A 16,177-nucleotide genomic window follows, 5' to 3' on the forward strand; every position below is an offset into this window, starting at 1 on the left:
GATTTACTCTGATGAAGAGTGACCCAGCCTCGAAACGTTAGCTCGGTTCTCTCTTCACAGATGCTGCCAGACCCACTGAGATTTTCCATCATTTCCTGTTTTTTTTCAGATTTCACATCTGCAGTAATTTGCATTATTATTGGACGATATATGTTGCTGCATGTCAGCAAGAATGATTTGGGTAGGATAAAGGATGGGGCGTTTTCCATGAAGATGTGGCGTTGACAGATCTATTTACACCCTGAAGCTTTGCGATTTTCATAATTTGTTACTTTACTAGATGAGCTTACTTGCGTTCACACTCTGCCACAACAAACAACAGATGACACGCTTTATTCCCTCTCTCAAAATACAATCTGTATCTCTGCAGCTTCCCACTGATATCTCAACGAACTAGTGTAATCTTCAATGTCTTGAAGTCCCAGTGCATGTCCCTGGGTAACAACAGTTGTCACATCACAGGTCATTGGTAAAATGCGAGTCCAAGTTGAAGAATTTGAGAAAGAAAGCCGAAGGGAGGCTGCCGGTCTGCTTGCGAGGGAAATGAGCTGGAGAGGCTGAATGACCAGTGAAGGAAATTCAAAAGATACAATATGAGACTTTGAACTGAACTATGAGAACATTTTTGCAGTGGGTCCTGGTAGCTCAGTCGGTAGAGCATCAGACTTTTAAACTGAGGGTCCAGGGTTCAAGTGCCTGTCAGGGTTTTGATTTTGGCTCAAGGCGTTTGCTTCCCAATGAACGGAAATAAAAATCAAGAATGCAGGATGCTTCAAGGAAAGTGGAAGAACCGTGACAACGTCGTGTTTGCCAAATTGCAACAGCCGTCAAGAATTTTTGCTAGATTTTCAGTGAATGTAAAAACTCTCTCCTGGTCTTATCCAGCATTATACCACTGTAGTTTTCTGGCCATGTTTAATCACTTCCCAATTCGCAAAATATTTCCTGTTTGTATACTTCTTTCCTGCAGAACTGCTTTTAAATTAATAACTTTCAGAAATAACTGCAATTTTTACAGTTTCAAAAGGCCAGTACTGATGAATATTTTAGTTTGCACTCTCAAAGTCTGCAGGAGAAATCAACAATACTGATGTTTAATCAAAACAATTGAAATCTGTTCTACACTTGCAAAGTTTCTTTGCAGATTGGTGCTGTGGCTTAGATGGTTAAAGCACCTGTCTTGTAAACAGGAGATCCTGAGTTCAAATCTCAGCAGTGCCTTTATACATTCAGGTCGAAGCATGTAGCTTGTGAAGAATGCTCCTCATTTAATGGTGAACACAGAAAATGTTGACATCGTTTCTGTGGTACTGACCTTCAAAATTGTTTTCGCTTGTTTTATGTCAAACTTGATTCAAACTTCCATATCTCCCATTTTTCACGCAACTTCCATTTTCCTCATCTACTCCATTGCATGTAACTTCGATTCAGCTCTGAATAAGGATCACACGGATTTGAAACATTAACTTTGTGTCTGGTTCCACAGACGTCCTCAAATTTGATGAGCTTTAATCCAATCATTTTTAGTTTCTCATGCAGATTCACAGATTTACTCTGATGAAGAGTGACCCAGCCTCGAAACGTTAGCTTGGTTCTCTCTTCACAGATGCTGCCAGACCCACTGAGATTTTCCATCATTTCCTGTTTTTTTTTCAGATTTCACATCTGCAGTAATTTGCATTATTATTGGACGATATATGTTGCTGCATGTCAGCAAGAACGATTTGGGCGGGATAAAGGATGGGGCATTTTCCATGAAGATGTGGCGTTGACAGATCTATTTACACCCTGAAACTTTGCGATTTGCATAATTTGCTACTTTACTCGATGAGCTTACTTGCGTTCACACTCTGCCACAACAAACAACAGATGACACGCTTTATTCCCTCTCTCAAAATCGAATCTGTATCTCTGCAGCTTCCCACTGATATCTCAGCGAACTAAACGTAATCTTCAATGTCTTGAAGTTCCAGTGCATGTCCCTGGGTAACAACAGTTGTCACATCACAGTTCATTGGTAAAATGCGAGTCCAAGTTGAAGAATTTGAGAAAGAAAGCCGAAGGGAGGCTGCCGGTCTGCTTGCGAGGGAAATGAGCTGGAGAGGCTGAATTCCCAGTGAAGGAAATTCAAAAGGTACAATATGAGACTTTGAAGTGAGCTGTGAGAATGTTTTTGAAATGTGCCTTGGCAGCTCAGTCGGTAGAGCATCAGACTTTTAATCTGAGGGTCCAGGGTTCAAGTCCCGGTCAGGGTTTTGATTTTGGCTTAAGGCGTTTGCTTCCCAATGAACGGAAATAAAAATAAAGAATGCAGGATGCTTTATGGAAAGTTGAAGAACCGTGACAACGTCGTGTTTGCCAAATTGCAACAGCCGTCCAGAATTTTCAAGAATTTTTGCTAGATTTTCAGTGAATGTAAAAACTCTCTCCTGGTCTTATCCAGCATTATACCACTGTAGTTTTCTGGCCATGTTTAATCACTTCCCAATTCGCAAAATATTTCCTGTTTGTATACTTCTTTCCTGCAGAACTGCTTTTCAATTAATAACTTTCAGAATAACTGCAGTTTTTACAGTTTCAAAAGCCCAGTGCCGATGAATATTTTAATTTGCACTCTCAAAGTCAGCAGGAGAAATCAACAATACTGATGTTTAATCAAAACAATTGAAATCTGTTCTAAACTTGCAAAGCTGTCTTGCAGATTGGTGCTGTGGCTTAGATGGTTAAAGCGCCTGTCTTGTAAACAGAAGATCCTGAGTTCAACTCTCAGCAGTACTTTTATACATTCCGGTTTAAGCATGTAGCCTGTGAAGGATGCTCCTCATTTAATGGTGGACACAGGAAATGTTGACAACATTTCTGTGGTATTGACCTTCAACATTGCTTTCCCTTGATTTATGTCAAACTTGATTCAAACTTCCATATCTCCCACTTTTCACGCAACTTCCATTTTCCTCATCTACTCCATTGCATGTAACCTCGCTTCAGCTCTGAATAAGGATCACACGGATTTGAAACATTAACTTTGTGTCTGCCTCCACAGACATCCTCTAATTTTCTGAGCTTTAATCCAATCATATTTAGCTTCTCATGCAGGTTCACAACATCTGCAGTATTTTCCTTTGAATGCACGACAGAATTGACCTCAGGAAATAGAGTAGGAACATTTTGAATGTCTGTCAGCGATGTCTGTGAGCAAAGATTGAATGATCAAATGATTTACTCTGATGAAGAGTGACGCAGCCTCGAAACGTTAGCTCGGTTCTCTCTTCACAGATGCTGCCAGACCCACTGAGATTTTCCATCATTTCCTGTTTTTTTTCAGATTTCACATCTGCAGTCATTTGCATTTTTATTGGACGATATATGTTGCTGCATGCTAGCAAGAACGATTCGGGTGGGATAAAGGATGGGGCGTTTTCCATGAAGATGTGGCGTTGACAGATCTATTTACACCCTGAAATTTGCGATTTGCATAATTTGCTACTTTACTAGATGAGCTTACTTGCGTTCACTCTCTGCCACAACAATCACCAGATGACACCCTTTATTCCCTCTCTTAAAATACAATCTGTATCTCTGTAGCTTCCCACTCATATCTCAGAGAACTAACCTTACTCGTCAATGTCTTGAAGTCCCAGTGCATTGTCCCTGCGCAACAACAGTTGCCACATCGCAAGTCATTGGGAAAATGCGAGTCCAAGTTGAAGAATTTGGGAAAGGAAACCAAAGGGATGCTGCCGGTCTGCTTGTGATGAATGTGATTTAAAATAGTTACTTTAGAGATATTAGTTAATGTAATGTAGAAATAAGCCACTTTGATTCTGGCAAGTAGAAACAAAGGATTTTAGACCGCATGGAAAAAAGCAGGAAGAGGTGTGTCTATGAGAGTGATGCTGCATTGATAGGGGCCGGAGAAAGGGATTGGAAGTGAGCCAATCAGAATAGATCAAACAAGTCAGGCGCGACATAGGATGACCTCTGGGTGTCGAGTATGTGAAACTTGATGCCATTTGAATGTGTCAGTACTGATCTCTTTGTGTGGGACATTCACTTAGCTCCCGGGGCTGCAGAGAGCAACATGTTATCTGTATCACTGTGGGCTAGGTAGCTTGCAAGCTGAATAAAATAACTAATGTTATACCTGCAAATCCATCTCGACTTTTATTGAGGCCAGACTGACGGATAAAGAAATTTGGGATTCAACATTTGGTGCCGAAAACCTTGATTTCTCAGGGCGATCCTGGTTTCAACTGCGAAATCAGAATTAGACTGATTATGAACAGGAGGATGGGGAACGAGGGCCCTCAATGTAGAACTGGAAAATGACCGCACATTGATTGTTCCCCTCTTCTTATCGTCTGATTAGTCTGGTCACTCGCGGTTGGCACAGAAAGACCGCCACGACGAAATCACAGGTCAGTCTGGGGATTAGCATTTTAATTGATGGGATTTCATTTGTGAGTTAATTCGGCTGGGGTAGGTTATATTGTTGATGGGATATTTAAAACTATAAATGGTTCAACTTCATTTGTGAGTTAATTCGGCTGGGGAAGGCTATATTGTTGATGGGACATTTAAAACTATAAATGGTTCAACTTCATTTGTGAGTTAATTCGGTTGGGTTAGATTATGGGAGGTCGATGCGACATTTGAAATTGAAAATGGTTCACCTCCATGTGTGTGTGTGTTAAAAATATAGTTGATTCAGCTAAAATTGTCTCCTTCGACTGTAGTGGCGAAAAACGCAGTTCCGAGGACTAGTTGAGATTATGGGGAATTCCTTGGATAGCACAAATGATCCAGGCATGCCACTGCAAATATTATGTGATAAGTATCCGGACAAAGCGAAGGATTTTAGAAAATTGTCAGCACAGTTAAGAACTAAAATGGGAGATGAATGGCCACTAGGGGGCACCAAAGACCTAGAAATGGTTAAGAAAATCCAGGGACAAATTTGGAGAAAAAAATCAAAGTATGAAAGCTAAAGAATTAATTGGATTATGGAGGCAATATTGTCAAGAGGAAAGAGATAAGATTATGTTGTCTAGCTGGCAGGACAATGCCCTTAAAATGGGGATTCCAATTAGTGAACAGGGTAACCTAAAAACATTACAGATCTTGAAAAAGGAATGTGCATTTAAAAAAAGAGCAAGTAGAGACAGGAAAGACGCGGGTCAAACAAGAGATGAGCTACGTAGTTCAATGGCTGGCCTTGAATTGACAGAAAAAGAAAAATTCAATAATTTGGAAAAGTCAGTAAAAGTTCCGTCTGCACCTGTAGCATGGTCTGCGTTCATTCCAGAACCACCAGAGTGCAATAATATATACCCAGTCATTGCTCCCCAGATTCCAAATATGCCAGAAACTCAAGCCCTTTTGGATGATAGTGTGGGTGATAGTGTGGGTCCTGATTTACCAACTTCACGACCAGAAGAGCAAAAGGAACTCTGTCCCACAAGCCCAGTTAGCTCTAGGACAAGATCTCGGACAGCGAGAGAGGGGCTTGACCCTCACCTGAAACAATTAAGCATATCACCTAAGTCTCTCCAAACTAAGGAGAAACCACAAGATTCGGGAACAAAGGAAGCTGAAACAACTTCTTTTGAAGAGAAAGAACTCCCCCTAGTGACAGGGAGAGACGTTGAAGTCTTGGAACAACCAGGGGAAATAGCTAGAGTGCCCCCTGGTGACATTCGGAGACAGTTACCGATTAGGAAGATGCGAAACCCCGACGCAGTGACTGCGGGAGCGAACCCCACGATAGACGTTTACTTCCCATGGACACCCAGTGAGATGATGGCTATTATGGCTACAATCCCAGATAGAAAAAAATCTCCTGCTGCCTTTGTGGATTCCTTGAGAACTACCATCTCAATTTATCAAGCTGATTCAAGGGCCCTCTGGGCCCTAGTCCAGCAGATTTTAACCCCAGCAGAGTACCGCAATTATCTTAACCACCTGAATTATGCTAGTCATGCCGCACTTCAGCAGGCCTATGCGTTAGACAACGATAGAAGGACACAGATCTTGAATGCATTGAATACACATTTCAAAGGCCCATAAATCTTTCTGTTATCTTAGACCTAAAACCTAAGAAGACTGAAGAGCCAGAGGAATTTCTGGAGCGTTTTAATGAAATCTACCGGGGGCAGTCAGGCGATTTGCTGTATCAAAATGGTCAGAATTCCCCTCAATATTGTGCTATGTTAATGCATTGCCTACCACCTTCTGTGGTTACTGCTGTGAAATGTAATAACATGAATTGGACAGAGAACGACCCTTCCCAGATGGCAAGGGTAGTCAGATTTTATTGGAAGGAGGGTGTAGGCCAAGAAGGAGGCTCAGTTACAAAGCTTAAGACTGAGTATGTAATGAAAAAGGATGATTGGCGATCCCAACAAGCGGCAGAAATGGTAGTTTACCAGCAGGAGCCCCAATATAGTGACTTTGGGTGGGTGGATCAGCGAAGAGGAGGATACCAAACCCACCCAAAGGGACCCTCACCCCCTTTTTATGGCCCACCGAACAAATCAACAGCTCTACAACCGCAGCCCCCTCTGAGGGGCCATTGGTCTACTGGAAGAAGAGGACGGGGCAGAAATAGAGGGAGCAATGCATGTTTTAATTGCGGCTGTGTAGATCACTGGCAACAGGGATGCCCCTTTAAAAGACAGGCAGTAGAAGGAGATTATCCGACCCAAAGGAGAGGGTACCCACCAAGGGGAGGACAGACGAGATACACTGACTTCTCCCAGGAAAACCCTTTCCCAACACAGGATTGACTAGCTAATTTAGCCATAAGGACTCTCCAATCGGACAGGGAACCTATTATCTCTCTGCAGATAGGAGATCAACATCACTCATTTGTAATCGACACCGGGGCAGCCATGTCTTCTGTGCAATCAGCACTTAAATTACCATTATCCGACCACACGCAGCAATTGTCAGGGTTCCAAGGACAGGTGTGTGAGTATCCTATTTCTGAACCTGTGACAGTCACTTACGAGAATAAGTCTGCAGAGCATCAGTTTGTAGTGACTACTGGATTGGACTGTAACTTGTTGGCCCGAGATTTACTGTGTATCTTGCAGCTACAGCTAGAATGCGGAGATGAGGGGGTAACGGTTACATCATGGAGGATGAGACAACAGTGCTATATTTGTATCACCCCCCAGTGGTGGACGTTAGACGTTGAACAGTCACTGCATCACGTTACCCTGGCCTATGACAGAACTGGACGAAACTGGGAGTTGGAGGACAAATACCGGCCATTACTTGAGACCGAATGGCCAGTCAAGGTTACAGCCACAGTCACGGGAAAAGAAGGTACAGCCGATTTTGTTACAATATCACCACATTTATGGCCACAGTCAGCTTCGGTAAGCCCTCATATTACACGTCAGGTCCGTGACCAGTACCATGCCAGGGATATGGGGCGAATGGTCAGGAGGGCGGTGGATCATTCGGATCCAACAGACTACGCACTTCAAGTCATGCCGGACGGCACTACCATAAAATATTTTGAGGTCACTGAAACGATTAACACTCGACTGCAGCATCACAGGGGACATGATGTGTTGGAATATGTCAATCCACAGGTCTGGGCGGAATACCCATCACAAGTGGAAAAGACAAATGTTACACCTATTAAGGTGATGATTAAGGATCATGTAAAGCTACCTTCCATTCGACTATACCCCCTGAAATCTCAAGCTGCTCCATCAATAGATAAATTAATTCAAGAGCTGTTGAAACAGGGTATTTTGGTCCCTTGCCAATCAGAATGTAACACCCCCATACTTGCTGTGCCTAAACCAGCCAAACCAGACCAGTACCGATTAGTACAGGATTTACGTTCAATTAATGCCATCGCACAGCCGTTACATGCTCTCGTCCCTAACCCTGCCCACATACTGGCTCAAATTCCAGCTCAAGCCCGGGTCTTCGCCGTAATTGACCTTCAGCACGCCTTCTTTGCCCTCCCACTTGCGACTGAAAGTCAATATTTGTTTGCCTTCACTTACAATGGACAGCAGTATACCTGGACCCGACTGCCACAGGGGTTCGTCAATTCACCTACACTCTTCTCCAGATGTCTGCAGACCCAACTCCAGGCCTTGACATTGGAGCATGGTTCCACTCTGGTGCAGTATGTAGATGACATATTGGTGGCAAGTCCTGACGAGCCCAGTAATAGGGATGATGTGATCCAATTATTGAACCACCTATCTTCGTTGGGTTATGTTGTTTCACAAGCAAAGGTCTTGGTGGCTCAGAGAAAAGTTAAGTTCTTAGGAGTTTTACTTACAGCCACAGAAAGAGGTCTCGAACCCAGTAGGATTGAACCAATATGCCAATTCCCCGCCCCTACAATAGCCAAGGAGGTTCGTCATTGGCTGGGTATGATGAATTATTGTCGGCAGTGGATACCAAACATCGCTGTCTATACAAAGCTGCTGACGCCTTACACTAGTGAAGGGGGGAATTTTACTCTCACCACCGAGGCACTCGAGGCCTTCCGTTGCCTGAAGCAGGCCTTGCTACAAGCACCGGCCCTCGGTAGGCCCCTATACGACCGACCATTCCAGATATACTGCACTGTTCTGGAAGGATGTTCAACAGCGGTACTCACCCAGCAACATGGGGACAAGCACCGGCCCGTAGCATATTACTCTTCCAAACTCGACCCAGTGGCGTTGGGCCACCCTGTTTGCACCCAGATCTTGGCAGCGATATACAATAGTTTGCAGGCTGCTGCCAACATCACTCTCCAACAGGATATTACGGTGTATAGCTCCCACTCGGTAATCGCACTATTGGGGCAACTGCAGACTCAGCATCTTACCGCAGCTCGTCAGAATAGGTATGAGATATACCTTTTGAACAATCCACGTCTGACATTTAAATACTGTACCACTATCAATCCAGCCTGTTTTCTCAGTGGTCCCCCTGTCAATGAGGACGCGCCTGGTCACGACTGTTTAGCCTTGATTCAGGAAACTACAACAATAAGGGACGATCTGAGTGATATTCCGTTAGAACAACCTGACATGATTATGTATGTTGATGGCAGTGCATTAGTAAGCCCCACTGGCCGGAGACTGTCGGGTTATGCAATCATAGATCAGGATGGTCTGATTCTAGAAGCGGCAGCTTTCCAGACCCCTTACTCAGCACAACAAGCCGAACTTTTTGCCCTCACCCGTGCATGTATACTGGGGGGAGATCGCCGGGTTAATATCGACACTGACTCCCGATATGCTTTCGGGGTAGTTCATGACTTCGGACATCTCTGGAAGAATAGTGGATTCCTTACCTCGGCAGGCACAGAAATATCCAACCGGGGTTTAGTTAATGACCTACTGCAGGCCCTCCTTATGCCCGCGCAGATTTCCGTTATTAAATGCGCTGCCCACACGAATGGTACAACCCCAGTTGACGTTGGTAATGAACGAGCAGATTGTGCAGCGCGAACAGCCGCGCAAATTCAGCAAGTGATGGTGTAGAAGACAGATATGAAAGTGTATAACTGAAAAGGTTCTCCCGGCCATTTTAGGTTAGGTTTGGTTTTAGTGTTTAGTTTAGTCAGTTTTGTCCTTTGCAGTCTCCATTTTAGAGATGTCTTTTGGGCATTCTGTCAGTCTAACAGTCTGTGTCAGTGATGTTAGTCCACTTTTGACTTTGAGTTTGAGTTTAGCTGAAGATTAGCTCTCTCTCTCTCTTCATGTTTCATTGCCAGACTTTGACCTTTAAAAAGTTACTTTCGAGCTGTCTGCCTAAGCAAAGAAAGATAATGTCTGTAATTCTCTGAAAGCTTCGAATTGTCTACGAATTGCCTTTTAAATGACTTTCAAATTGTAATCAAGCGACTACAAATAAAACAATTCTTTTTGGCACCTGAGGAGTTTATACTGCAAATTTCTGCTGAGTTCCAGTATTCGCAAAGTGCTACTGATAACCGAATAGCAGAGATGATATAAATTCCTTCAACTATACACAGTCGAATAATACAAGGAATCGAACAACTTAACACAGTCTACAAATATTATAAATCTTACAACTTGTCGTATTGCGCCAGGACTTGATTCATCAACTAAGCTTCCCCCAAACTTGGCGTAGTTCGACAGGTTAAGAATCTCTATAAATTATAGTTTCCTTTAATTGGCGAGCCAGCCAGGAGTCGAACCTAGAATCTTCTGATTACAAGTCATTCGTTTTGGCGTAGTCAGGCAGTGGGGGGGAGTACTGAGGACGACCTTCGGAGGCCCAGGTGACGACGGAAAGCTTCGAAGATAATCGGAGGAGGTCGGGAACCTTCGGGAAGCTTCGGAGATAATCGGAGGAGGCCCAGAAGACAGCCGGAACCCACGGCTAGACTAGGGTAAGAAATATCTTTTTCACCCATTAAAAGTCTTAAAGCCGCATCAATCAGCACTTCGACCCTTGAAAAGAACATTTTTTATAAACTGTGTTAAATAAATCAAGTGCCAGTCGGTCAGACTATCAGACGTGACTGGAAGATGAGTCACTGCAGTAACTAAAATAAAACGGCAGTCAGCGATCAAGAAAAGTTATGGCTGATCCTAATCAAAGTGTAGATTCAGAGCCTTTAGCAGGCAGAAAATTACTCCCCACTACATCCAAGGGGGGTGCTGGAATACCAGATGTTTCTGTTGAAGATATGTTGGGGGATTGTAGATCTTTCACTCGTAGACATTTTAACCTATGTGAAACCTCAAAGAAAATTGAATCAAAGTATGATATCCCCAGAGGACAGTGGTCCTTCAATAATATCAAGAGAGCATGGGGAAAATGCACACGATTACACGGTGCAGAACGTGTAAAATGGTCCTTGGTAATTACGGGACAGATACACAGTCAGCAAGAGATCATTGTTAAAAATAAAAGTGATCATCAGCTTCAGTCCACTAAAGACCAACTAAGTGCAGTTCTTGAAGATTTGCAAGATGCAAAATCCAAACTTGAGCATTATGATGAAATTAGAACAAAATAAAACCTCTGAACTCCAGCAGTTAAATGTTCAAATCGGAGAATTTCAAAATCAAGTTTTTAAAGTGGTGTCAAAATACCAACAGTTACAATTAAATACTGAACAAAGTGATGATGAGTATAGGACTACTAAAAGGCAACTAATTACAGTTGTTGAAGAATTGCAAGATGCAAAATCCAAACTTGAAACAGATTTGCAAGATGCAAAATCCAAACTTGAGCATTCTGATGAAATTAAAACAGATTTGCAAGTTGCAAAATCCAAACTTGAGCATTATGATGAAATTAGAACAGATTTGCAAGATACAAAATCCAAACTTGAAACAGAATTGCAAGTTGCAAAATCCAAACTTGAAACAGAATTGCAAGATGCAAAATCCAAACTTGAGCATTATGATGAAATTAAAACAGAATTGCAAGATGCAAAATCCAAACTTGAAACAGAATTGCAAGATGCAAAATCCAAACTTGAGCATTATGATGAAATTAAAACAGAATTGCAAGATGCAAAATCCAAACTTGAAACAGATTTGCAAGATGCAAAATCCAAACTTGAGCATTCTGATGAAATTAAAACAGGTTTGCAAGTTGCAAAATCCAAACTTGAGCATTATGATGAAATTAAAACAGAATTGCAAGATGCAAAGTCCAAACTTGAGCATTATGATGAAATTAAAATAGATTTGCAAGATGCAAAATCCTTGAAACAGAATTGCAAGTTGCAAAATCCAAACTTGAGCATTATGATGAAATTAAAACAGAATTGCAAGATGCAAAATCCAAACTTGAAACAGATTTGCAAGATGCAAAATCCAAACTTGAGCATTCTGATGAAATTAAAACAGATTTGCAAGTTGCAAAATCCAAACTTGTGCATTATGATGAAATTAGAACAGATTTGCAAAACAAAACCTCTGAACTCCAGCAATTTCAAATCCAAGTTTTTAAAGTGGAGTCAAAATACCAACAGTTGCAATTAACTACTGAGCGAAGCGATGATGAGTATAGGTCCACTAAAAAGCAACTAATTGCAGTTGTTGAAGAATTGCAAGATGCAAAATCCAAACTTGAGCATTCTGATGAAATTAAAACAGATCTGCAAAACAAAACCTCTGAACTCCAGCAGTTATCTTTTCAACTAACAGAATTCCAAAATCAAGTCTTTGAAGTGGAGTCAAAATACCGACAATTGCAATTAAAAACTGAGCGAATTGAACTTGAAAATTGCAAGTTAGTGAAAGAAAGATGTGTTTTAGAAAGGAATATAACCAGCGTGACTGAACATTGCAATTCTTTGACAAACATGCTTTCTGTACAAACTCAGAAAGCAGTCCAAGCCACCCACCTAGTGGCACAATCGGCAATTGCACAGCTGAGATCAATTGTTAAACATAAATCATTTTCTCTGTCGGATGAATCAGACGAAGATAGTGTTCCTACAATACAAAATGCTAAAGCAATTCGACTAGCCCCTTTAAAACGCAAACGGGTTAGGGTTGGAAGCAAAAAAATAGAAGAAGATGGTGAAACTATCACTAGAAACATATTTGACCACCAATGGGTTCATGAACAAATTGATCCTTCTAAAATTGACGAATGGTCCAAGGGTCTTCCACACCCTAAAAAGGGTGGTATGACCACATGGGATGGAATTCACAGATTACAAGCCATTTACAGTCTCCACCCACTTGATGGAGTACAAATTCTGACTATCATGCTAGGTACTCGTATAAGTTTAACCCTTAAAAATGAAGTAGAAGTTCCCTTTGGAGACGATTTGCAAAATTTAGAAGCTGGTTGGCAAGCAGTCAAGAATTGGCTATTAAAATTCCGTCCCCCGAGGACCAATTGGTCTAAGATCACAGCTTGCATTCAAAAAAATGATGAAGATATTCAGGATTTTGAGGAAAGATTTTTACATACTTGGATGGAATATTCAGGGATGACACTCGACCAGGAAAATGACACATGGGATGCAAGCACTTTAAGTCCATTAAAAACGGCTTTTATAGCCGGTGTTAAACCTGGAATTTCTGCTGCCTTGAATTTGGTTTTACCAGCTTGGGCCACAGCTGGCACATACCGAGACATAGTTGACCGATGCATTCAGATAGATCGTGGTTTGTACAATCAGGCAACTTTTAACACTGCAGCTGCTCAAATGCAGCCTATTGCTAAAATCCAGCCCATGTTACCTGCTGCTCCAGCGGCGGCTGTTGCAGCACCTGCAGGAATATCAGCAGTAACTACAATTTCACCACCGGCGCCAGGGCAAACATGTACCCTTGCTCCATTAAAATCACGTAAGGAAATACCACAATGTCTTTTCTGTGGTAGAGTAGGACACTGGATGGCAAAATGCTATCAAAAACAACGGATGGATTCAAGAGATGATAATGAAGTAGAAAATATTCATTACAATACATACCCACCTCGTGGTCAATTACATAACTCACACAAACAAGACGCACCTAGGGTTACGTTCCAACAAGACACACCCAGACTTGCGTACAGGGATTCTAGACCCTCCCAGCCGTACCCACGTAGGGAGGAACCGTACCCACGTAGGGACGAGCTGTACCCACGTAGGGAGGAACCGTACCCACGTAGGGACGAGCTGTACCCACGTAGGAATCTATACGATGATGATAATGCTATGAATGAAATGTTAAACAGCTGTCCTCCAGCTCAAAGAAGTTCTCTGTATGATAATTCAAAAAACTACTAGAACCCACTCTTGATGATTCTCTCCATTTCTCTCTACATGCACTTGTGGAACAAAAAAATGATGGACTATATATTTCATTAAGAGTGGGAGGCATTTATATCGATTTTTTATTTGACACTGGAGCTGAACTTACCTGTGTTACTGAACAGAGTGCTGCTTTCTTTCCCCTAACTGTAGAAACAATTGAAGCTTTTGCTGCAGGAGGAGGCTCGGTCACTCTTCGGAAGACTAAACCACTGCTTTTAGAATTTGGACCACATCAACTGATGACATCAATATGGGTAGGTCCGGTAACACAAGCACTTCTAGGTATGGACATCTTATCACAACTAAATTCTTCACTCAATTTCAATAATGGAAAAAATCACCTGGTCCATTAGACACATCAAAAAAGATGAAATACAAAAGCCATCCAATTTGGGCAATTGACAAAAATGATTGTGGTCTTTTAAAAATGGAACCAGTCACTTTTATGGGATCCGCTCCACCTTGTACCAAACAATACCCTATTAATAAAACTTCAATTCAAGGCATTCGACCTATAATAAAACAACTTGAAGAGAGGGGTATTTTAATGCGCATTCACAGTTCATCAAACAGCCCTGTATGGCCTGTAAAAAAGGCTAATGGCACATGGCGCCTCACTATTGACTATAGAAAGGCAAATCAATTCATTGTCAGAAAAGCTCCTTTAGTGGCAGATCCATCTACAATCTTTAACTCTTTAACTCCTGACCTTCAATGGTTTTCAGTTATTGACATGGCAAATGGCTTCTGGTCAGTACCACTGGCTAAACATGTACAACCATGGTTTGCTTTTACAGTCAATCAGCAACAGCACACATGGACTAGACTACCGCAAGGTTTTCATAATAGCCCAACTGTTTACCACATGGCTCTGCAGAATCATCTCAGGCAACTGCCTGATCTGCCTTCCACCATTATTCAGTATGTAGATGATGTTCTAATAGCCTCCATCAATAAAGATGATCATGACAAAGACTTACGGGTGGTCTTGAACCACCTCAGTACAAATGGTCACAAAGCTAGCTTTGCCAAAGCACAAATTGCCCAGGAAGAAGTTGTTTACTTGGGTCAGAACATTTCCAAAGGCAAAAGGGAACTTACTCAGAACAGAACAATTGCCATCAAAGCAGCTAAAGAACCCTCAACTGTACAGGAAGTCAGATCTTTCTTGGGCCTCTGTAATTTTAACAGAAATTGGATTGATTCTTATACTCAGTTATGTCAGCCATTAAATGATCTTTTAAAAGGAAACAGAAAATCAAAAGATCAAGTTAAACTCAATTCAGAACAAAAACAATCATTTCTGAATTTGAAAAAGGTCTTGTGTTCGGCACCAGCCTTAGGTATTCCAAACAACGGAAAACCTTTTACCATGTTTGTTCATGAAAGAGATGGTTACATGACTGCATTTCTAGCTCAAGAACATGGTGATCAGTTAAGACCAGTTGGGTACTATTCCCTTAAACTTGACAATGTGGCACTGGCATTTGGCAGTTGTTTACGAGCCATGGAAGCCACATGTCGAGCTGTAATGATGACATCAGGCCTTGTTCTAGACCAAAAATTAACCATTAAATGTCCACACTCAGTCCATTCTCTACTATCCATGAACAGAGTGTCACAAGTTACATCAGCGAGATGGACTAGGTGGACAGCAGTACTGGAAGCTCCCAACCTATGTTTTCACAAAGCTAGTCCTATAAACCCATCATCCTTGCTCCCGCTTCCCGAGGAACAAAAGGGAGGGGAGGGAGAAGGGCATGACTGTGTGAAAATAATAGAGGAAATGGAAGAAGTACGCTTAGTAGAAGAAGAGTCACTACAGAACCCAGATTTAATCCTATTCACTGATGGTTCCTCTTTTATTGACAAGGGTATCAGAAAAGCTGGGTGGGCAGTCACAAGCCCATACGAAGTATTAGCTGAAGGAAGCTTGCCCCCAGGTACATCAGCTCAGCAGGCCGAATTAAAGGCACTAACAGAAGCATGTCATGTGGCAAGAGATAAAACTGCTAACATCTATACTGACTCCAGATATGGTTTTGGAGTAGCACATGATTTTGGCCATCTGTGGAGAAAAAGAGGATTTTTCACAACGGCAGGTACACCTATCCGAAATGGACAGGAAGTACAAAATCTTCTAGAAGCTATGGTTTTACCAAAAGAAGTATCAGTTCTAAAATGCAAAGCCCATACTCATGGGGACTCTATGGAAGCAAGAGGAAATGCTCTTGCTGACCAAGCAGCAAGGGAAGCTGCCTCCCTTTGTGCCTCTCAGTGGCATCAGAATCCAGTCACATTTACAAATTGGGAGTAACTACCTTATTACATGATTTACGTGAAATGCAGAATGATTGTACAAAGGAAGAAAAATGGACATGGTTAGAATCAGGTATTCAACCAGGTGAT

General features: G+C 42.0%; 3 non-coding genes across 3 annotated transcripts; all 3 read left to right on the top strand.

Annotated features, from left to right (window-relative positions):
- The first annotated feature begins 1,147 nt into the window (after positions 1–1,147).
- trnat-ugu (transfer RNA threonine (anticodon UGU)) lies at positions 1,148–1,221 on the top strand. Its single transcript has one exon. It is a non-coding gene; the product is annotated as a tRNA-Thr (tRNA).
- A 961-nt stretch (positions 1,222–2,182) lies between these two features.
- On the top strand, positions 2,183–2,255 carry trnak-uuu (transfer RNA lysine (anticodon UUU)). The gene has a single exon. It is a non-coding gene; the product is annotated as a tRNA-Lys (tRNA).
- Positions 2,256–2,704: 449 nt separating this feature from the next.
- On the top strand, positions 2,705–2,778 carry trnat-ugu (transfer RNA threonine (anticodon UGU)). Its single transcript has one exon. It is a non-coding gene; the product is annotated as a tRNA-Thr (tRNA).
- Positions 2,779–16,177: the final 13,399 nt, after the last annotated feature.

This window comes from Scyliorhinus torazame, chromosome 4, assembly GCF_047496885.1.
Source record: "Scyliorhinus torazame isolate Kashiwa2021f chromosome 4, sScyTor2.1, whole genome shotgun sequence".
In the NCBI taxonomy this organism is placed as follows: domain Eukaryota; kingdom Metazoa; phylum Chordata; class Chondrichthyes; order Carcharhiniformes; family Scyliorhinidae; genus Scyliorhinus; species Scyliorhinus torazame.